Below are 24,267 nucleotides of genomic sequence, written 5' to 3' on the forward strand. Positions count from 1 at the left end.
GTGCCTCCGAGGGGCGGGGCTGGTGCAACTCCAAAATGGCTGCCGCGGGGAGCGGCGGTTAGGACGCGTTCCAGTCGCTTGGGGGCGTTGGGGGGCTCGAGGGCAAGAGGTTACGCGCCCCAGCTCCCACCTTGGGTCCTTCGCCTGCACCCAGTCTAACCTGGCACCTAAAGGTTTCGTCACCTAGCCAACCTTCTAGTTCTTTCTTTTGTCCTACTCCAAAGTCTTCTTAACCTTCCGCCCCACCTCTTTCCTCAGATTTCACTCTATCCTTGGCCCCTCACCATTGTCTCAGAGTTTAAGCCTTAACGGATGAAGGAAAAAGGTATAGGGCTTTTAACGTATTTCTCAAACAATTATAGTCGTATAAAATAAGGGCCTAAGGGATAGCGCGGCTGGTAAATTTGAAGTGTGAAGTTCACTTATGGCGTTAAAAAGCTTCGTGATCCTTAAAGTTGTAGGCTAGGCTTAATAGGTAAAGTTTATGTGAAATATGTATTCGCACTAACTTTTTTTTTCTCATAGATATATAAGATACGAAAATTACTACAAAGTCTATAATGTGCAAGGAGGTTAAGTGAAATACTAGATAGTAATTGGCGTTTTATATGTGACATGAAAATGTTCCAAAGTTATTAGACACTATGGATTTGTGGAAAGGAAGGGCATCCTGGGAATTGTCGATTCATTTCAATTCAAAACCCTTGGAAATTCCAAGGAAAACTGAGATTTTGCTTTGGGGAAAACAATTAGTATACTCTCTTACCAAGGAATTTAACAAGTTTGACGATTTTTTTTCCCATCTTTAGTGTTTCAATATATAGGGGAAATAAGCATCTAATTGGATAAGCTTCTTTTTATCTTTGTTTCTTTTTGAAACAAACATGGATCTAAAAACCACTGTTTTACTCTTTAGTGTTAATGTAATTGGTGGTAGGCTTCAGACTGTTACCCTAATTACAAACCTTCGATGCTGGAAAAACAAACCTTTTAAAATACAAGGTTCTAGGAAAGTACAACCTGGAAATCACTTCAGTAGGTGAAACTGTATAAAGATTGCTTTATTGTTGATGTCCCTATATATTTGAGAATTAAGACTTACTTTACAGAAACAGATAAAACTTAGCAGATTTCATCATTGTTTGATCAGTTTCTATACTAGATAAACAGTTGTATTTCGCTGTTGGAGAACTTCTTTTGGTATAAAGATAAAAAACATTAAAAAAAAGATTTTCCCTGGACTCTTAGTATTTTTTTAATGCAGCTATTTCAAAAAAATCCATATGTAGACCAGAACAATCCACTAAAGCTAAAGCATTTCCAAGTTTCATATAAAGTTCCTAGACTTATATGTAGCTAAGCTATAAGAATAAGCCTTTTTAAAAAAGTGTTTTGAAAATGTTTTGTGGAATTTCTTAAGGAAAAGGTCTTTAGGATAGGATCAGTTTTTTAGTAAAATTAAAATCTGAATATATTAGTTGTTAGGGTATTTGTTGTTGATGTCCGCCTTAAGTAAAAAACGAATCGTAGCCTGTGCTGACCACTTAGAAAATTAAGAAGTGGTTTTTGTTTTTGTGAGTTCCAAACTAAATTTGACTCCAAAAATTTCCCTCTTGTTTTTTCTTAGATATCTGATTTCTTAAAGTGAGGTTTATATTTTTCTTAAAACTTAGGCACAGGAATAGCATTATTTATTTAAAGTACATGTGTATTCATTTATAACTGTTGTTGTTAAAAGCAACAAACAAATCCGTTAAAGTAAAACTTTTTATTATAGAGAAAATATAAAAAGGAAAGAAAATATAACATTTTAGTTGTATATTAAATATTGAATACCTATAAAATATTTATAAAATGTGTGTACAAAATAAAAGCAATATTACAAATATATACTTGTGAACTATCACCCAATTTAAACAAAAGGATATTATACCCTTTAAGTTCCCTTATGTACTCCTTTCTAATCATATTTATTTTCTTCATTTTTAGAGGCAGCTGCTGTCTTGAATTTATGTATAATTTTTGTTTTATAGTTGTACTATAGTATTTGCATCTCTAACCAACATATCCTTTAGTGCTGCCTATTTTTTAATTTTGTATACATGAAATGATACTGCTTTTCTTCTGTGATTTTTGTAACTCATAATGTTCCTCAACCAGGTTATTGTGCATAGGTATGGCTCGCTTATTCATTTTCACTGCTCTAGAGTTTTCCACCATATGAATATATTGTAATTTATCTGTTCTGGTGATGGACATTTGGGTCGTTTCCCCTAAATATGTTAGGATGAAATCTTGATATGCTTATTTTATCATAGTAATGATTAAGGTTAACTTTTAAAAATCCAAATGTCATCTTTAAAAATATAGTTTTCCTTTTTTTTTTTTTGGAGTTGGAGTCTCGCTCTGTCGCCCAGGCTGGAGTGCAGTGCAATCTTGGCTCGCTGCAACTTCTGCTTCCCGGGTTCAAGAGATTCTCCTGCCTCAGCCTCCCGAGTAGCTGGGACTACAGGCCCACGCCGCCACACCCGGCTCATTTTTTGTATTTTAGTAGAGACGGGGTTTCACCGTGTTGCCCAGGCTAGTCTCAAACTCTTGAGCTCAGGCAATCCTCCTGCCTCGGCCTCCCAAAGTGCTAGGATTACAGGCTTGATAATTTTCCTCTTTCACTGTAGGCACAATTATTCATTCTTTATTATATTTATTCAGATTTTTTGTTTTGGATTACCTTACATCTTGGCTTTGTTTCTTCCTGTCTACCAGATTTAGCAATACCTTCTACCCTGTTTCACCTAAATAGGCTGCTACCTTTTTCTCCTTTCACCGTTAGAACACGGCTACAATGGTAGAGACAATAGATGTAGGATCTTCCAAATTGTTCTTTGGGGACCTAATTAACTCTACTTATGAAAGCTTAGCTAAAGTAACATCAGTCACATACTGATAAATCAGATATGGCGGATACTTAGAAGGTGTGGATTTGACTGGGGTAATTGAGATGTAAAGAACCAATACAGTATCTTAACTCAGCAGCTATTGAACATGTTAAAACTTGACATGAGCAAAAGTAATGTGGAATATTGTAATTCCTCAGTAAATTGAGTAATTTTTTTATGATTAATTATGCTTAGTTCTCTAAATGTTTTGAACCCAGTGTGTTACAGAGAACAAACTTTGTTTAAGTTAAAAACATTTATGAAACAATTCCAGTTAAGATTCTAAGCCACTTAATTTTTAATATTATGATTGTTTTGTGTTAACACATTTTTTGTTGTCTTCTAACAAATGATTTTAAGATAATCAGAAAATTAAATGGTACTTGACAAACTCCCATTGAAGTAAAAAGAGTTCACTAGAAATGAAGAGAGCATAGTGTCATATTTCTCACACTTTGATGTCTTTGTTAAAAATGCAGATGACTGGGCCTCACTTCTGCAGATTCTGATAGAGTAAATTTGCAGTGAGATCCAGGAATCTGTGTTTTGCTTTTGTTTGCATAATGGAAATAAGTATTATAGAATTATACAAATCATTTATTGCATAAAATAGCTTAACTGGGCTGAAACTTAATAGTTTACAGAATGTCTCGTATACATCATTTCATTTGATACCTAAAGTAATCTGAGGTAATCTGGCCAGGCATTATCCTTTATTTTTAACCAATTAGAAAAACAACAAAAAATCCCAAAACAAACACAGCAACAACAACAAAAACAGAAGCTCAGAGAGATTATTTGGTTTGCCTAGGTATTCAACCTAGGTCTTCTTGATTCCCAATGCAGTACTTTTGAATGTGTGTAGCAGACAGGCAAAGCAGAACCACAAATAAGACCTGCTTTCATAGCTCAGGTGCCCATTTAGTGTAAGAGTAAAATGAGGACTTATTCTAGCTGACTGGCAATCTTTCTAGTTTGTATATGAAGAAATAGACTCAGTTTCCTAAAAATTTGAGAGAGGTGGAAACTGAAGTTCTTTCCTACTTATAATAGAAAAACTATTTTTTCCTCCTGGGCAGGCAGAGTACACTCTGCTGGTTTCATAGTTCTGGTGTTTTACGTTTAATTTGAACATTAGCCTAGCCTAGAACTCTTCAAGTGACAAGTAAAAAGATTAGAGCTACAGAAGAGGTAAAGCACTACTAACAGAAGCAAATAGATGATATTGTAGGGAACAGAAGCTTAAAGACAAGACAAGTGGGTTTTAGTGGTGGTCACAGGTGACCTGAAAAACTATCCAGTTCATAATTTGGAAGTGACAGATAAACATAAGGAGACAAGATGAGAAGCTGAATGTAGGATTTAAATGAATAGAATAAAATGAAAAAAAAAGTCTTGGAAAATTAGAAAAAATAAATCTACATGTTTACTGTTTCTCAAAGTGCTAATATTTGATCTTTATTTTAATAATAAATGTCACATTTGGTGATTATAATATATAGTTATCAGAAATATATATATATATATGTAGAGAGAGAGAGAGAGAGAGTTATCAAAAAGATTGTTTCTCTAAAAATCTTTGATTTTAACAGAATATCCGAGACTTATAATTTCTCTTTGACTGGAAACCTTTTCAAAACTTGAATAATAAAAATGAAGTTTTATTATTCCTTGAGTTGATTGATTATTATTATGGTAGGAAATAATAAAACATTTGCTATTATTACAGATGCTTTAGGGATAATTCCAAATTAGGTTTGAGAATTGTAAGATTCAAAAATTCTTTAAGCATAGTGCTCAGAAAACTCATTTTTAATAAACATTTTCCTTATCTCTATGATTTTACTATCCAAGAGCTGTTTGAAAAAAAACTCTTAAGGGAAGAAAAAGCAAGAAGAGACTTATCAGAAGGGCAGGTGAGGGCAAGGTTAAAAACAAAGCAAAACAAAAAAAGCTCTCTTAAAGGACTATACTACTCTGCACTCCTGTATCCCATTTTACTGACCATAGAACCTACACATTTAATTCTAGATATGGCTTTTATTTACTGTTACTTTCTTACTACTCTTCATTCTAGATTGATTCTCGAGTCTCTAATCCAAAATCTGTCAAAGTCATGGTTCTTACTACTTTACCTGGTAATTGGTTAGAACAGAGCGTAGCATGCTTTGTAAATTTCTCAACTTCTCTATGTTTTATTACCCACATTCTATGATTTTTGAATATTTTTTCTAAAATTTGCAATAGTATGTACCAAAATTCTCACCTCTAGATCATAGTTTCTCAAGCAGAACTGTAGATATTTCGGTCTGGACAATGTTTTGAGGAGACTGTCCTGTGCAGTGTAATACTTAGCAGCATCTCTGACCTCTACTCCCCAAATGCCAATAGCACCTTCTTTCCCAAGTTTTGACAGCCAAAAATGTTTCCAGACATTGCCAAATATCCTTTGAATCACTCCCAGATAACCATTTATCTAGCTATAGAATTATCTAATGCTGCCTTTACATTAAACCAACAGACAAATGATGACAATAGCAACAGAAATATCTTTCAGCCCACTCTTTTTCAGGATTAGCCACAGCAAGAGCAAAACAACAACATCATTCCTAGCTTTTGAACCAGTTTTCTAAAGTTGGTAAAATATGAATCCAATACTTTGAAGTCATTGTAAAACTTTTCACTTTGGAGGCAGTGGAAAGAACAGGGCATTTGGAATCATTCATTTGTGACTATGCACATTTGCAAAAATTCTCTAAAGTATTTACCAGAAGTGGGATTACTGAGACACAGGGTAGAAATAGCCATTTTACTGTAAATAAAATAAATACTATTTTATATGTTAAAAGATTTTATATATTGCAAATGATGATTCAGAAAGGAGTTAAATTAGCATACATCTTACGGAAAAGCTGGCTTTTATATGGGATTTGTGCCTTAAAAGTCAGACATGACTGCTTATTTCAAAAACAGTTCAATGAAATATTGATTGCCTACTGTGTGCTCAGCATTGCTCATCTGACATATCAGAAACAGAATACTGAGCTGGATAGACTATGGGTCTGATCCAAAATGATTTTTATTATGTTCTTGTTCAGTCAAAAGGAAATATTATTTACAGGACAAGATCAGTGTATAAGGCAAAAGTCCATAAAGCATATCAAGTTAAATTCCTATCTGATTTGCATAGCTAGCTCTGATCTAGGTTGGTAATATGCTTTTATCCTCTCTGAACCTCAGAATTGTAAAAACCATTGTTTGTCAGTTGTAGCTGAGGTATACTGAAAATAATTCTTTTCTTAAAATGTGTATTGGGTAAGGCATGTGAAGATATATAGAGAAAAAATACATATCATTTAACCTACCATGTAACTAGAATAAAAGAAACATTCAATTAAAAGATAAATTCAAAATAAGAATTTATTTTAAAAAAAAAGGAACTGTAAGAACTATAAGTCAATCTCATGGGTACCCTTGGCCTTAGATGACAGCAACTTACTCAAATGATACTTATCAGACTTTTCATAGAACTTTACATTAAGATGTTCACTTTCACTGCAACATTTCTCAATTTCCATATTTGGCCCAAAAACCGTACAATTTTGTTTCATGAATGATTGTGTGTCTAAGCTGCCTGAAAACAAGACAGTGAGAGTCTATGGTAACTGAGCTCAACTGACCCATTTCTAAGTCAGGTCCTAAACTGAAGCTTAATGAGAATGAGGCAATGATCCAGACTATATAGAAATTAATAACTTTCTATTTCTTTTTTATTCAGATTAATTATTTGTGAAAAGAAATTATCTAACACTTCTCATCTATCTAACTGGAGTTTCACTAGCTGGAGGTAAGATAAAAAGGTTAGAGAGAAATAAATTTTTAAATTGGAGGAATAATGAGGGATTATTTAACTTGTTAAAGACCATACATCAGATTAGTGTGAATTAACCCTTTCATTTTTTATTTTAGCTTTTAGACAACCCATAATTCAAGATGTATTTATGAACACGGTAGAAAAGAGTATCTTGAAAATTCTCTTTGACAATTACGTTAATAAATAATGTATGATTTCAATAAGCAGTTGTTCAAATTTGGAGAGAGAGAAAAGATTATGTACATGTATTTGGCAAGCATATTCTCTATTATATGATTTCTGCTTTTGTCTGTCTTTTGTTTAAACCACTAGCATTTTTTTCTGTTAGTTTCTCATTTCTTATTAGTCTATCTTTATTATTTTTTTTTTACAAATTACCATATTCATCCTCATTACAAGTCTCTGGAAACTTTTAAGTCAACTTTATAAAGGAAACTCTAGTTCAACCTATTTTCTATACTTTACACCCAGAATAGGATCTACAGGAATTCACTGACTGCAGTACAATTAAGATGAAGATTTAGTTAATAGTCTCATATTATACAAATGCAGCTCATACCAGGTACAGGAGTGCATTCATGCTCAGATATTACATGTTTCTTGATATTTGCTAGAAGCCTATTAACTTCTCACAAAGTGCCATCTAGAAATTTCATATTGGACATTCAGAGTGGTGCAGTCACTGTGGCATCCCCTAGTAAACAACTTTGGTTAAAACATAAATTGTTATTATATTTTAATATGTGTGCCTTATTTCTTTAATTAGTTATAACTTTCTTTAGGACCAGGTCATTTTATTTATTTATTTATTTTTTTTTTGTCTGAGATGGAATTTCACTCTTGTCGCCCTGGCTGGAGTGCAGTGGCACGATCTCGGCCCACCGCAACCTCCGCCTCCTGGGTTTAAGCGATTCTCCTGCCTCAGCCTCCCGAGTAGCTGGGATTACAGGCATGCACCACCACGCCCAGCTGATTTTTTTGCATTTTTAGTAGAGACGGAGTTTCTCCATGTTGGTCATGCTGGTCTTGAACTCCCGACCTCAGGTGATCTGCCCACCTTGGCCTCCCAAAGTGCTGGGATTACAGGCATGAGCCACCGCGCCCAGCCCATTTTATTTCTTATATGACTTTGGACATCTGGAACCAACAGAACTCCTGGCAAATAGTTTAAATTTTGTATACTTTTAATGGTTTATTTTTTTAATTAGTCACCTTTTATTTTAGGTTCAGGGGGAACATGTGCAGATTTGTTACATGGGTAAATAGCAAGTTGCTGGGGTTTGGTATACAAATTATTTTCTTACCTGGTAGAGTGAACATAGTACCCAATAGTTACTTTTTTGAATCTCAGTCTCCTTCCACCCTCCTCCCTCAATAGGCCCTGGTGTCTGTTTTTCCCCTCTGAATCAATGGGTACTCAAGGTTTAGTTCCCATTTATGAGTGAGAACATGTGGTATTTGATTTTCTTTTCCTGAATTAATTCACTTAGGATAATGGTCTCAAGATGCATCTATGTTGCTGCAAAGGACATGATTTTGTTCTTTCTTATGGCTGTGTAACATTCCATGGTGTATATGTACCACATTTTCTTTATCTAGTTCGCCGTTGATGGGTACCTGAGTTGATTCCATCTCTTTGCTGTTGTGAATAGTGTTGTAGTTAACATATGAGTGCATGTGTCATTTTGGTAGAACAATTTATATTTCTTTGGGTGTATACCCAGTGATGAGATTGCTGGGTCAAATGGTAGTTCTGTGTTAAAGTTTTTTGAGAAATCTCTAAACTGCTTTCCACAGTGGCTGAACTAATTTACATTCCCACCAGCAGTATATAAGCATTCCCTTTTCTCTGCAAACTCACCAACATCTGTTATTTTTTGATTTTTTTAATAATAGCCATACTGACTGGCTTGAGATGGTATATCTTATGGTTTTGATTTGCATTTCTCTGATGATTAATGAAGATGAGCATTTTTCTTATGCTTGTTGACCATATATGTGTCTTCTTTTTTTCCTGATAATACTTTAGTTGAATTGTCACAAGGTTATTGAACTTCAATAACTTTGATATTCATGGATCATAGCAGAACTGGTAGTGCTTAGTAATGTTCCATGAGTAGCACTGTTCTAGGTTAAGCACACATTTCAAAAAGAAGTTTCAATAAACAATTTCTTAAATAATATTAAGAATGGAAATGTTATATTCTCAATTAAATATTATTACCTGTTTGCTTAAGAGACCCCTTCCCAAGCAAAAGATTAATTTAGATACTTTGAAGCCTGTGAACACTAATTTTAACCCAAGTTAGTTTCCAGTGCTTTCGTTCATAGCACAAACTCACTCAATGTCAGTACCTCTTATATTTGCTCTTACACTTAGAAGATCTAGGTCTTTACCTATAAGCACAGAAAGAATAAAGAACACTCACTTTTAAAAACAGAATTACTCTCAATAAAATAATGTTTATTTATGAGTGCTAGTACTCAGAAATGGTGACAGTTTAAGAAACTAGCTGCTGCTTCAAAGGATGGTCAGAAAAGTTGGAACATTTTTTATTCTTGTTACTTCCCCTTACACCTTTATATAGTTCTTTGTCATATGTCTAGTTTTTCTTGCTATATCCTATATCCCTATATCCCTATATATCCTATATCCCTATGTCCCTAAATCATCAGAGATTCCAGAGATTCCTTCCAGTTTTGCTTGAGAGTCCCTTTGTAAAATGCCAGACCATTTCCCCTTTGTCCTCACCTCTTCATCTTGACTTCCTTAGAACTTAATTCCTAAGGGGATCTTGAAAGATCCACCAAACATTCCAGTAGGTCTTCTAACTGGCAAATTCCTTTTGGAGTGCAGACTATTTGACCTGAGACATCTTTCTTCATCACCTGGGGTCACAATCCAGGTGCATATTGGAGGTGAGGAGTTACGACATAATGATGAGGAGTCTGCCTAGCATATCATCACTGTGATAAAGTGGGAAAGGTACTCCCAGGGATTACCCTATTAGCATCCCTGCCTTACTTGTCCCACTTTAATTTTTTAAACATATGAGTGATTGTTGATAGAAGGATTCCCTTTTTCCTGCATATTCTCTGGAGCAATAGAAACTAGGATATCCATTTATCATTTTGTCTTCAAGCCCTCTCTGTAGCAAATCTTGGCTCTCTCTTTAGCCAACTTAGCTTCTCCTCTTTTCCTTCTATTGCCAGAGTTGCCTGGTCAGAGCTTACAATGGTAATCTGCAAGGTTTCCATAAGGGTCCCTTTTGTCCTTGCTCTAATTTTCTTGTCACTCTGGCTTTCACCATGACCAAACTGTGAAGAAAGACCATTTTGTCCTAATCCAGTGTCTTCCTTGCCTTTTTACGTCCTCCCTCCCCAGTTATTGAGAAGTAACTCCTACATTTTTCATTCCTATTCTTGTCCATTTAATAACCCTGTGTATAGATCTGTTATACTCTTCATTTGACTGAGCCTGGCAATCACTGAACAGTTATAACCCTTCAAGAATTGTCATTTAAATGGAATCATACAGCATGTAATGTTATGTGACTGGCTTCTTTAACTCAGCATAATGCCTTTGGGATTCATCTATAGGTGGTTCACTGTATAAAAAGTGTATTCTTTTTTATTACTGAGTAGTATCCTATTATATGAATGTACCAAGTTTGTTTGTCCATACACCTGCTGAAAGATATTTCAGTTATTCCCAAATATCTTTGGGATATTTACAAATATAACTGCTGTGTATATTGATATACCAACAGCCAGGTGTGAGATTGCTGGGGCATGTGATAAGTGTGCTTAACTTTTTAAGAAACTTCAAAACTGTTTTCTGGAGTTGTGGTACCATCTTGCATTCTTACCAGCACTATACAAGAGTTCTACTTGCCACATACCTTCACTGGCACTGAGTATTGTCATTATCTTTTATTTTAGCTATTCTTATAGGTATGTGCTTGTATCTCATCACGTTTTTCATTTGCATTTATCTAAAGGCTCATGATAGTGCACAGCTTTAATGTGCTTGTCATATTTATATCATGTTTAGTCAAGTGTCTGTTGATTATTTTGTTTACTTTTTTGTTTTTTACTTTAAGTTCTGGGATACATGTGCTGAATGTACAGGTTTGTTACATAGGTATACATGTGCCAAGGTGGTTTGCTGCACCTATCAACTCTTCATCTCGGTTTTCAGCCCTGCATGCATTAGGTATTTGTCCTAATGCTCTCCCTCCCCTTTCCCCCCAGACCTCGACAGGCCCTGGTGTGTGATGTTCCCCTCCCTGTGTCCATGTGTTCTCATTGTTCAGCTCCCACTTATGAGTGAGAATATGAGGTGTTTGGTTTTCTCTTCCTGTGTTAGTTTGCAAGGATGATGGTTTCCAGCTTCATCCATGGCCGTGCAAAGGAAATTAACTCATTCGTTTTATGGCTGCATAGTATTCCACAGTGTATATGGGCCACATTTTCTTTATCCAGTATATCATTGATGGGCATTTGGGTTGGTTCCAAGTCTTTGCTATTGTAAATATTGCTGCAATAAACATATGTGTGCATGTTTCTTTATAGTAGAATGATTTATAATCCTGTGGGTATATACCCAGTAATGGTATTGGTGGGTCAAATGGTGGTATTCCTGGTTCTAGATCCTTGAGGAATTGCCACACTGTCTTCCACAGTGGTTGAACTAATTTACACTCCCACCAACAGTGTAAAAGCATTCCTATTTCTCCACATCCTTACCAGCATCTGTTGTTTCCAAACTTTTTAATGATCACCATTCTAACTGGTGTGAGATGTTATCTCATTGTGGTTTTTATTTGCATTTATCTAATAACCAGTGATGATGAGCTTTTTTTCATATGTTTGTTAGCCACATAAATGTCTTCTTTTGAGAAGTGTCTGTTCATATCCTTCACCCACTTTTTGATGGGGTTGTTTGGTTTTTTTCTTGTAAATTTGTTTAAGTTCCTTGTAGACTCTGGATATTAGACCTTTGTCAGATGGATAGATTGCAAAAATTTTCTCCCATTCTGTAGGTTGCCTGTTCACGCAGATGATAGTTTCTTTTGCTGAGCAGAAGCTCTTTAGTTTAATTAGATCCCATTTTTCAATTTTGGCTTTTGTTGCAATTGCTTTAGGTGTTTTAGTCATGAAGTCTTTGCCCATGCCTACGTCCTAAATGGTATCTCCTAGGTTTTCTTCTATGGTTTTTATAGTTTCAGGTTTTACATTTAAGTCTTTAATACATCTTGAGTTAATATTTGTGTAATGTGTAAGGAAGGGGTCTGGTTTCTGTTTTCTGCATGTGGCTAGCCAGTTTTCCCAGCACCATTTCTTAAATAGGGAATCCTTTCCCCATTGCTTGTTTTTCTCAGATTTGTTGAAGATAACATGGTTGTAGATGTGTGGTGTTATTTCTGAGGCCTCTGTTCTATTCCATTGGTCTATGTATCTGTTTTGGCACCAGTATCATGCTGTTTTGGTTACTGTAGCCTTGTATAGTTTGAAGTCAGGTAGCGTGATGCCTGTAGCGTTGCTCTTTTTGCTTAAGATGGTCTTGGCTCTTTTTTGGTTCCATATGAAATTTAATGTAGTTTTTTCTAATTCTGTGAAGAAAGTCAATGGTAGCTTGATGGGGATACCCTTGAATCTATAAATTACTTTGGGCAGTATGGCCATTTTCATGATATTGATTCTTCCTATCCATGAGCATGGAATGTTTTTCCATTTGTTTGTGTCCTCTCTTATTTCCTTGAGCAGTGGTTTATAGTTCTTGAAGAGGTCCTTCACATCCCTTGTAAGTTGTATTCCTAGGTATTTTATTCTCTTGGTAGCAATTGTGAATGGGAGTTCACTCATGATTTGGCTATTTGTCTGTTATTGGCGTATAAGAATGCTTGTGATTTTTGCACATTGATTTTGTATCCTGAGACTTTGCTGCACTTGTTTATCAGCTTAAGGAGATTTTGGGCTGAGACAGTGGGGTTTTCTAAATATAAAATCATGTCATCTGCAAACCAAGACAATTTGACTTCCCCTCTTCCTATTTGAATGCTCTTTATTTCTTTCTCTTGCATGATTGCTCTGGCCGGAACTTCCAATACTATGTTGAATGGGAGTGGTGAGAGAGGGCATCATTGTCTTGTGCCGGTTTTCAAAGTGAATGCTTCCAGCTTTTGCCCATTCAGTATGATATTGGCTATGGGTTCGTTAGAAATAGCTCTTATTATTTTGAGATATGTTCCATCAATACCAAGTTTACTGAGAGTTTTTAACATGAAGTCGTGTTGAATTTTATTGAAGTCCTTTTCTGCATCTATTGAGATAATCATGTGGTTTTTGTCATTGGTTCTGTTTATGCGTTGGATTACTTTTATTGATTTATGTATGTTGAATCAGCCTTGAATCCCAGGGATGAAGCCATCTTGATTGTGGTGGATAAGCTTTTTGATGTGCAGCTGGATTCGGTTTGCCAATATTTTATTGAGGATTTTCGCATCTATGTTCATCAACGATACTGTCTTGAAATTTTTTTGTTGTTGTGTCTCTACCAGATTTTGGAATCAGGATGATGCTGGCCTCATAAAATGAGTTAGTGGGGAGTCCCTCTTTTTCTGTTGTTTAGAATAGTTTCAGAAGGAATGGTATCAGCTCCTCTTTGTACCTCTGGTAGAATTCGGCTGTTATTCTGTCTGGTCCTGGGCTTTTTTTGGTTGGTAGGCTATTAATTACTGCCTCAATTACAGAACTTGTTATTGGTCTATTCAGGGATTCGACTTCTTCCTGGTTTAGTCTGGGAATGGTGTATGTGTTCAAGAATTTATCCATTGCTTCTAGATTTTCTAGTTTATTTGCATAGAGGTGTGTATAGTATTATCTGATGGTAGTTTGTATTACTGTGAGATCAGTGGTGTTTCCCCTTTATAATTTTTTATCGTGTCTGTTTGATTCTTCTCTCTTTTCTTCTTTGTTAGTCTGGCTAGTGGTCTATTTTGTTAATCTTTTTTAAAAAAACAAGCTCCTGGAATCATTGATTTTTTTTGAAGGGTTTCTCGTGTCTCTATCTCCTTCAGTTCTGCTCTGATCTTAGCTATTTCTTGTCTTCTGCTAGCTCTTAAATTTGTTTGCTCTTGCTTCTCTAGTTCTTTCAATTGTGACATTAGGGTGTCGATATTAGACCTTTCCTGCTTTCTGATGTGGGCATTTAGTACTTTAAATTTCCCTCTCAACACTACTTTACCTGTGTCCCAGAGATTTAGGTACATTGTCTCTTTGTTCTCGTTGGTTTCAAAGAACTGAATTATTTTTGCCTTAATTTCATTATTTACCCTATAGTCATTCAGGAGCAGGTTGTTCAGTTTCCATGTAGTTGTGCAGTTTTGAGTGAGTTTCTTAATCCTGAGTTCTAATTTGATTGCACTGTGGTCTGAGAGGCTGTTACGATTTCTGTTCTTTTGCATTTGCTGAGGAGTGTTTTACTTCCAATTATGTGGATGATTTTAGAATAAGTGCTATGTGATTCTGAGAAGAATGTATATTCTGTTGATTTGGGGTGGAGAGTTCTGTAGATGTCTACTAGGTCTGCTTGGTCCAGAGCTGAGTTCAAGTCCTGAATATCCTTGTTAATTTTCTGTCTTGTTGATCTGCCTAATATTGACAGTGGGGCATTAAAGTCTCCCACTATTATTGTGTGGGAGTCTAAGTCTCTTTGTAGTTCTCTAAGAACTTTTTTTATGAATCCAGTTGCTCCTGTATTGGGTGCATATTTATTTAGGTTAGTTAGCTTTTCTTGTTGCATTGATCCCTTTACCGTTACATAATGCCCTTCTTTGTCTTTTTTTATCTTTGTTGGTTTAAAGTCTGTTTTATCACAGGCTACTATTGCCACCCCTGCTTTTTTTTGTTTTCCATTTGCTTAATAAATATTCCCCCATCCCCTTATTTTGAGCCTATCTGTGTCTTTGCACGTCAGATGGGTCTCCCGAATATAGCACACCGATGGGTCTTGTCTCTTTATCCAATTTGGCAGTTTGTGTCTTTTAATTGGGGCATTTAGTCCATTTACATTTAAGGTTAATATTGTTATTTGTGAATTTGATCCTGTCATCATGATACTAGCTGATTATTTTGCACATTAGTTGATGCAGGTTCTTCATAGTGTCATTAGTCTTTATATTTTGGCTTGTTTTTGCAGTTGCTGGTACTGGTTTTTCCTTTCCGTATTTAGTGCTTCCTTCAGGAGCTCTTGTATGTCAAGTCTGGTGGTGACAAAATCCCTCAGCATTTGCTGTCTGCAAAGGATTTTATTTCTTCTTCACTTATGAAACTTAGTTTGGCTGGATATTAAATTCTGGGTTGAAAATTCTTTAAGAATGTTGAATATTGGCCTCCATTCTCTTCTAGTTTGTAGGGTTTCTGCAGAGAGATCCACTGTTAGTCTGATGGGCGTACCTTTGTAGGTAACCTGACCTTTCTTTCTGGCTGCCCTTAACATTTTTTCCTTCATTTCAACCTTGGAGAATCTGACGATTATGTGTCTTGGGGTTGCTCTTCTCAAGGAGTATCTTAGTGGTGTTCTCTATATTTCCTGAATTTGAATGTTGGCCTGTCTTGCTAGGTTGGGGAAGTTCTCCTGGTTAATATCCTGAAGTGTGTTTTTCAACTTGGTTCCATCCTTCCCATCACTTTCAGGGACCCCAATCAATCATAGATTTGGTCTTTTTACATAGTCCCATATTTCTTGGAGGCTTTGTTCATTCCGTTTCAATGTTTGTTTTTTTTTTTCTCAAATCTTGTCTTCACTTCTCATTTCAGTAAGTTGATCTTCAGTCTCTTATATTCTTTCTTCTGCTTGATTGATTCGACTGTTGATATTTGTGTATGCTTCACGAAGTTCTTGTGCTGTGTTTTTCAGCTCCATCAGGTCATTTATGTTCTTCTCTAAACTGGTTATTCTAGTTAGCAGTTTCTGTCACCTTCGTCAAGGTTCTTAGCTTCCTTGCATTCAGTTAGAACATGCTCCTTTAGCTCAAAGGGGTTTGTTATTACCCAACTTCTGAAGCCTACTTCTGTCAACTCATCAAACTAATTCTCTGTCCAGTTTTGAGCCCTTGCTGGAGAGGAGTTATGATCATTTGGAGGAGAGGAGGCGTTCCGGGTTTTGGAATTTTCAGTCTTTTTGTGCTGGTTTTTCCTCATGTTCGTGAATTTATCTACTTTTGATCTTTGAGGCTGATGACCTTGGATGAGGTTTCTGTGTGGGGGTTCTTTTTGTTGATGTTGATGTTATTGCTTTCTGTTTGTTAGTTTTTCTTCTGACAGGCGCCTCTTCTGCAGCTCTGCTGCAGTTTGCTGGAGGTCCACTCTAGACCCTGTTTGCTTGGGTATCACTAGTGGAGACTGCAGAACAGCAAAGACTGTGCCTGTTCCTTTCTCTGGAAGCTTCGTCCCAGAGGGGCACCAGCCTGATACTAGCCAGAGCTCTCCTGTATGAGGTATCTATCAACCCTTGTTGGGAGGTATTCTCCCAGTCAGGAGGCACGGGGGTTAGGGACCCACTTGAGGAGGCAGTCTGCCCCTTAGCAGAGCTGGAGTGCTATGATGGTAGAATCCTCCTTGTCAGGATCTGCTGCTCTCTTCAGAGCTGGCAGGTAGGAATGTTTAAGTTTGCTGAAGTTACACCCACAGCCCCCACTTCCTCCAGGTGCTCTGTCCCAGTGAGATGGGAGTTTTATCTATAAGCCACTGACAGGCTGCTGCCTTTCTTTCAGAGATGCCCTGCCCAGTGAAGAGGAATCTAGAGAGGCAATCTGGCCATAGCCGCTTTGCCACGCTTTGTTGAGTTCTGCCCAGTGTGAACTTCCAGGCCTTTTTAGCGCTGTCAGGGGAAAACCACCTACTCAAGCCTCAGTAATGGTGGATGCCCTTCCCCCCACCAAGCTCCATTGTTCCAGGTGGACTTCAGAGTGCTTTGCTGGCAGCAAGAATTTCAAGCCAGTGGTTCTTAGCTTGCTGGGCTCTTTGGGAGTGGGACCTGTTGAACGAGACCACTTGGCTCCCTGGCTTCAGCCCCCTTTCCAGGGGAATGAATGGTTCTGTCTCTGGGGTTCCAGGTGCCGCTGGAGTACAAAGAAAAAAAAAAAAAAACTCCTACAGCTAGCTTGGTGTCTGCCTGAACAGCTGCCCAGTTTTGTCCTTGAAACCCAGGGCTCTGATGGTAGAGGCACACGAAGGAATCTCTGAGTCTGTGGACTGGAAAAACCATGGGAAAAGCGTAGTATCTGGGCTGGATAGCACAGTCTTTCATGGCTTCCCTTGGCTGGGGGAGGGAGGCCCCCAACTCATTGCACTTCCTGGGTGAGTCAACACCCCACCCTGCTTCTGCTTACCCTCCGTGGGCTGCACCCACTGCCTAACCAGTCCCTATGAGATGAACAGGCTACCTCAGTTGGAAATGCAGAAATCACCTGCCTTCTGCATTGGTCTCCCTGGAAGCTGCAGACTGGAGCTGTTCCTATTCGGCCATCCTGCCAGCAGCCCTTGTTTACTTTTTAATTGGTTTGTCTTATTCTTAAGTTTTGAGATTTCTTTGCATATTCTGGCTACAAGTTCTTTGTAGGATATGTGACTTGCAAATATTATCTCCCGGTTTATGGCTTATTCTTTCATTATCTTATTTTTTAACTTTTATTTTACTTTCAGGGATACGTATGAAGGTTTGTTCAATAGATAAATTGTGTTTCATGGGAGTTTGGTTTACATATTATTTTGTCACCCAGGCAATAAGCATAGTACCCTATAGGTAGTTTTTTTTTTTTAATTTTCGCCCTCCTCCTATCCTCCACCTTCATCTAGGCCCTGGTGTCTATTGTGCCCTTCTTTGTGTCTATGTGTACTCAATGTTTAGCTCCCACTTATAAGTGAGAGCATGTGGTGTTTGCTTTTATTTTCCTGTGTTAGCTTACTTAGGATACTTACCTCTAGCTCCATCCATGTTGCTGCAAAGGAGATGATCTCATTCTTTTTATGGCTGCATAGTATTCCATGGTGTGTGTGTACCCCATTTTTTAATCCAGTCTACCACTGATGGTCATTGAGTTTGATTCCATGTCTTTGCTATTGTGAATAGTGCTAAAATGAACATATGCATGCATGTGTCTTTATGGTAGAACAATGTATATTCCTTTGGGTATACACCCAACACTGGAATTGCTGGGTTGAATGGTAGATCTGCTTTAAATTCTTAGAGACATTGCCAAACTGCTTTTCACAGTGGCTGAACTAATTTACATTCCCACCTGGAGTGTACAAGCATTCCCTTGTTTCCACAGCTTTGGCAGAATGTGTTATTATTATTATTTTTTTTTACTTTTGAACAATTACCATTCTGTCTGGTATGAAATGGTATCTCATTGTAGCTTTGATTTGCATTTTCCTGATGATTAGTGATGTTGAGCATTTTTTCATATGCTTGTTGGCCACGTGTATGTCTTCTTTACAAAAGTATCTGTGACCTGTCAGTTTTTCCTACCTGCCTTCAAGAATTTTTCTTTTGCATTGACTTTGGAGAATCTAATGACTATGTGTCTTGGGGACAGTCGTCTTGTATGGTATCTCACAGGGGTTCTCTAAATTTGCATGTTGATCTCTCTAGCAAGGTTGAAGAAATTTTTGTGGACAATATCCTCAGATATGTTTTCCAAGTTGTTTGCTCTCTCTCCATGTCTTTCAGGACGGCCAGCGAATCATAGGTTTGGTCTCTTTACCCCATATTTCTTGGGGATTTTGTTCAATTTCCTACTTTTTAAAATTTTTATCTACCTGCATTGATTCACAGGAGGGGTCTTCAAGCTGTGAAATTCTTTCCTCAGCTCAATCTATTCTGTTATTAATGTTTCCAATGCTTTCTGAAATTCCTATAGTGATTTTTTCTTTTCCAGAAGTTCAGTTTGGTTCTTTCTTAAAATGGCAATGTTATCTTTCAATTCTTGGACTGTTTTACTGTATTTTTTGGATGGGGGTTTCAACCTTCTGTATGTCATTGAGCTTCCTTGCTATCCAGATTCTGAATTCTATGCCTGTCATTTCATCCATTTCTGTCTGGTTAAGAGCCACTGCTGGGGAGCTGCTGCATTCGTTTGGAGGAAGGAAAACACTCTGGCTTTTAGAGTGGACAGAGTTCTTGTGCTGTTCTTTGTTTTTGTTTTAGTTTGTTGTTGTTTTTAATCATTCGTGTGGGCTGATGTTCTTTTGATATTTGAAGTTGCTGTCTTTTCGATGGGGCGTTTTACTTTTATTCCTTGATGCCCTTGAGGGTTTGATTGTGACATGAGTTGCATTTAGTCAATTAGTTTTGTTCCTGGATGCTTTCAGGGGGCCAGTGCTCAGCTCAGCACACCTGGGCCATTTGTTCTAACCCTGAGGGCTTTGACCAGAACCACAGCTTTGTTGTCTGGCCCCTTGAAGTTAAGCACCTGCTACACTAGAGTGGCAGAGGTGTTTTCAGTCAGCTGGCAACAACACTCCAAAAGGGGCTGCTGGCAAATTCCACTGGCAGAGCAGTAGCTAGTCATGGGTGAGTGAGCTCTAGTAGGGTTCCGCCTGCAAAAGCACTTCGATGGGTAGCTGGGCTTTGCTGGCAAAAGAGCTGTAATGGTTACTGCTGACACGCACTTTGACTGGGCAGCTGAGGCTGTTTTGCAAGTGGGTGTGGCCAGGCAGAGGCTCTGGGAGAGGCCAGCAGACCACAGGGGTGCTGAGATTAGACTGGCCCTGTCCCACGGCCAAGATAGCCCTGCTCTGTCCAGGTCCAGCAGCTAACAAAGGATAAAGCCACCTAAAGGAATATGGCAAGCCTTGGGAGATGGGTGCCTATGGCCATGCTCCACTGCAGCTGTTCCTGGGCCAAACCTTCTGGGCTCTGCACAGGCTGGAATTATGTCTCTGCCAACTCTCCAGGCAATTTTCTCTGCCAGCTCAAATGTCTGTGGGGGTTGTTGGGTCTTCTACAGCTTGGATCCTGGAGGTTTGTGACCATAGTGAGCCATTCTATTCCCTTTTCACTTACCTCTTTTCTAGAGCTGCTGGGGGCGAGGAATGATTCCTGTTGCTCCACAACCCTGTGTAGGGTTCCCAGCTTCCTCCCTTTTCAGCCTGGGGTCTGCAACCCCTTTCTGTCTACTTTCAGTGCATTCTTTCCAAAGATCTGTTAGGAGTGGGCCAGTCTACTTGATGCTGTGGTCTCTCTTGGTAGGAGAAGCTCTTCCCAGCTGGTCTAGTTGATCATCTTGGTTCTTGTTTATTTACCGACTTCTAGGGTGTCCCGGTATCCTATCTGTGGAACTCCCAGTACTTGCAGTTCATGGGGCCACAGAGGCCAAGGCAGAGCCACCTGGTGAGTGCCAAAGCCAAGAGGGTGCAGCCATGGAGATGAGACCCCATCTAGGAAGGCAGTCCCACTTTAAATATTTTGAGGTTTTATTATTACTTTTTATATTAGAGCTATTCCTTTTATTCAGAGATAGAGCTGTCTTCATATTCAGTTACATATCTGTAATTCGGAAAAATATGCAAATGTTTGAGGGGTAAGAAATTTGGAAAAGATAAATGGCTTAGAAGAGAAACTTCTAGTTTATTTACAACAGACAAAAATGTCTGTTAAAATCATCTTTCTCCTTAAGTGAATATATCTAAAGTTGAGAGTAGCCTATTTAATGTAAATAACAGAGTCTTTTGGCTACTTTTGATATCAGTAACAGCATGAATCAGCTTCAAACAAAATGACGAGTGTAAAATGGTCTCTTATGAGCCATAGGTGTCTTTGGACAAATAATGAGAAAAACTGATCAATTTTGGTGCTAGTAAAATTGTTCCTGATTTTATGAATCTGATATCTTTATGAATGGAATAATTACAAGTCAGTTGACTGATCTTATAATTTTACAGTTATTAAATATCTATTAGTTAGAACACCCTTCTTGTTAGATTACTTTTTAAGAGAAATGTATTATCCTAACGCAAAAGATTCTTATTGTGAATATTTTGAAAAGAACTTACAATACCAATATAGTTAAGTATTAAAGGATACCAATATAGTTAAGTATTAAAGGAAGCAAGTTCTGTTTTATTAATATTTTTAATTATATATTACGAATTTTAGTATAGAAATGTAGAAAGAAGTTTTTAATTTTTTTTTTTATGATACTTTAAGTTTTAGGGTACATGTGTACAACGTGCAAGTTTGTTACACGTGTATACATGTGCCATGTTAGTGTGCTGCACCCATTAACTCTTCATTTAACATTAGGTATATCTCCTAATGCTATCCCTCCCCCATACCCCCACCCCACAACAGGCCCCGGTGTGTGATGTTCCCCTTCCTGTGTCCATGTGTTCTCATTGTTCAATTCCCACCTATGAGTGAGAACATGCAGTGTTTGGTTTTTGTCCTTGCGATAGTTTGCTGAGAATGATGGTTTCCAGCTTCATCCATGTCCCTACAAAGGACATGAACTCATCCTTTTTTATGGCTGCATAGTATTCCATGGTGTATATGTGCCACATTTTCTTAATCCAGTCTATCATTGTTGGACATTTGGGTTGGTTCCAAGTCTTTGCTATTGTGAATAGTGTCGCAATAAACATACGTGTGCATGTGTCTTTATAGCAGCATGATTTATAATCCCTTGGGTATATACCCAGTAATGGGATGGCTGGGTCAAATGGTATTTCTAGTTCTAGATCCCTGAGGAATCGCCACACTGACTTCCACAATGGTTGAACTAGTTTACAGTCCCATCAACAGTGTAAAAGTGTTCCTATTTCTCCACATCCTCTCCAGCACCTATTATTCCCTGACTTTTTAGTGATTGCCATTCTAACTGGTGTGAGATGGTATCTCATTGTGGTTTTGATTTGCATTTCTCTGATGGCCAGTGATGATGAGCATTTTTTCATCTGTCTTTTGGCTGCATAAATGTCTTCTTTTGAGAAATGTCTGTTCATATCCTTCGCCCACTTGTTGATGGGGTTGTTTGTTTTTTTCTTGGAAATTTGTTTGAGTTCATTGTAGATTCTGGATATTAGCCCTTTGTCAGATGAGTAGATTGCAAATCCATGCTCATGGGTAGGAAGAATCAATATCGTGAAAATGGCATACTGCCCAAGGTAATTTATAGATTCAGTGCCATCCCCATCAAGCTACCAATGACTTTCTTCACAGAATTGGAAAAAAACTACTTTAAAGTTCATATGGAACCAAAAAAGAGCCTGCATCACCAAGTCAATCCTAAGCCAAAAGAACAAAGCTGGAAGCATCACGCTACCTGACTTCAAACTATACTACAAGGCTACAGTAACAAAAACAGCATGGTACTGGTACCAAAACAGAGATACAGACCAATGGAACAGAACAGAGCCCTCAGAAATAATGCCGCATATCTACAACTATCTGATCTTTGACAATCCTGACAAAAACGGGAAATGGGGAAAGGATTCCCTATTTAATAAATGGTGCTGGGAAAACTGGCTAGCCATATGTAGAAAGCTGAAACTGGATCCCTTCCTTACACCTTATATAAAAATTAATTCAAGATGGATTAAAGACTTAAATGTTAGACCTAAAACTGTACAAACCCTAGAAAAAAAGCTAGGCAATACCATTCAGGACATAGGCATGGGCAAGGACTTCATGTCTAAAACACCAAAAGCAATGGCAACAAAAGCCAAAATTGTCAAATGGGATCTAATTAAACTAAAGAGCTTCTGCACAGCAAAAGAAACTACCATCAGAGTGAACAGGCAACCTACAGAATGGGAGAAAATTTTTGGAAATGTAGAAAGAAGTTTTAAAATACCCTCTCTAAAATGGAATAAAAAGGAACTATAGTGAAGCTTGCAATCACAGAAAAATTATGATCAGACACTTCACAAAGAATACACATATTGTATTATAACCAATAGTTTACCTTTTGCATGAAGCTGTCTATGGTTTTATTTTTTATTTTTTTGGAAATATTCTTTGGAGAATAGTTTCTTATATAATATCATTGTACAAATGTCATAATAGTGAGTCCTTACCTTTGTTGAGTCTAACCAGTCAATTAGTGCACATTTTTGGATACCTTCCATTATTTCACAGCTCAATATAAGAAAGAAGTGTAAGACGTGAATTCTGTCCTCAAGGAAGTTACAATTCAGTTGTAGAAATCAAACTGACATACATTAAACACATGGAGAACATTGTGTTAACTTTGCAGCACTGGCTCTAAGTAAAAGAAAATAGTATTGACTAGAACGTTTAAGGTTTCATGAAAGAGATCAGACTTAAAAGATTTGGTTAGGCCAAGGGATGAAGGAAAGTATTGCCAGATAGGTAGAACAACTAGATCAAATACACAGAAGTAAAGATTAATACCTGGTCCTAACACTTCTCAAAAGAAAACATTTATGCTGCTAACAAACATATGAAAAAAAGGTCATCATCACTGGTCATTAGAGAAATACAAATCATTGTAGATTCTGGATATTAGCCCTTTGTCAGATGAGTAGGTTGCGAAAATTTTCTCCCATTTTGTAGGTTGCCTGTTCACTCTGATGGTAGTTTCCTTTGCTGTGCAGAAGCTCTTTAGTTTAATGAGATCCCATTTGTCAATTTTGGCTTTTGTTGCCATTGCTTTTGGTGTTTTAGACATGAAGTCCTTGCCCATGCCTATGTCCTGAATGGTAATGCCTAGGTTTTCTTCTAGGGTTTTTATGGTTTTAGGTCTAACATTTAAGTCTTTAATCCATCTTGAATTGATTTTTGTATAAGGTGTAAGGAAGGGATCCAGTTTCAGCTTTCTACATATGGCTAGCCAGTTTTCCCAGCACCATTTATTAAATAGGGAATCCTTTCCCCATTTCTTGTTTTTGTCAGGTTTGTCAAAGATCAGATACTTGTAGATATGTGGCATTATTTCTGACGGCTCTGTTCTGTTCCATTGATCTATATCTCTGTTTTGGTACCAGTACCATGCTGTTTTGGTTACTGTAGCCTTGTAGTATAGTTTGAAGTCAGGTAGTGTGATGCCTCCAGCTTTGTTCTTTTGGCTTAGGATTGACTTGGCGATGCGGGCTCTTTTTTGGTTCCATATGAACTTTAAAGTAGTTTTTTCCAATTCTGTGAAGAAAGTCACTGGTAGCTTGATGGGGATGGCATTGAATCTGTAAATTACCTTGGGAAGGATGGCCATTTTCATGATATTTATTCTTCCTACCCATGAGCATGGAATGTTCTTCCATTTGTTTTTTTTTGTTTTTTTGTTTGTTTGTTTGTTTTTATTTTTATTATTATTATTATTATTATTATTATACTTTAGGCTCTATGGTACATGTGCGCAACGTGCAGGTAAGTTACATATGTATACATGTGCCATGCTGGTGCGCTGCAGCCACCAACTCGTCATCTAG

The 24,267-nt window shown here is 37.4% G+C and overlaps 1 protein-coding gene across 4 annotated transcripts in view; it reads left to right on the forward strand.

Annotated features, from left to right (window-relative positions):
• Positions 1-16: 16 nt before the first annotated feature.
• Positions 17-24,267, forward strand: part of TENT5D (terminal nucleotidyltransferase 5D) — a 105,522-nt gene continuing 81,271 nt past the window's right edge. The window contains exons 1-3 of one of the 4 annotated variants that reach the window (XM_054471782.1): positions 17-173; positions 259-325; positions 6,715-6,783. The gene's annotated coding sequence lies outside the window, so the exon portion shown is untranslated. Of the gene's footprint in view, positions 326-6,714; positions 6,784-24,267 lie in introns of all 4 variants that reach the window. The other 3 variants (XM_054471780.1, XM_054471781.1, XM_054471779.1) reach the window with 3 other exon arrangements.

Source organism: Pongo pygmaeus, chromosome X, assembly GCF_028885625.2.
Source record: "Pongo pygmaeus isolate AG05252 chromosome X, NHGRI_mPonPyg2-v2.0_pri, whole genome shotgun sequence".
Taxonomy (NCBI): domain Eukaryota; kingdom Metazoa; phylum Chordata; class Mammalia; order Primates; family Hominidae; genus Pongo; species Pongo pygmaeus.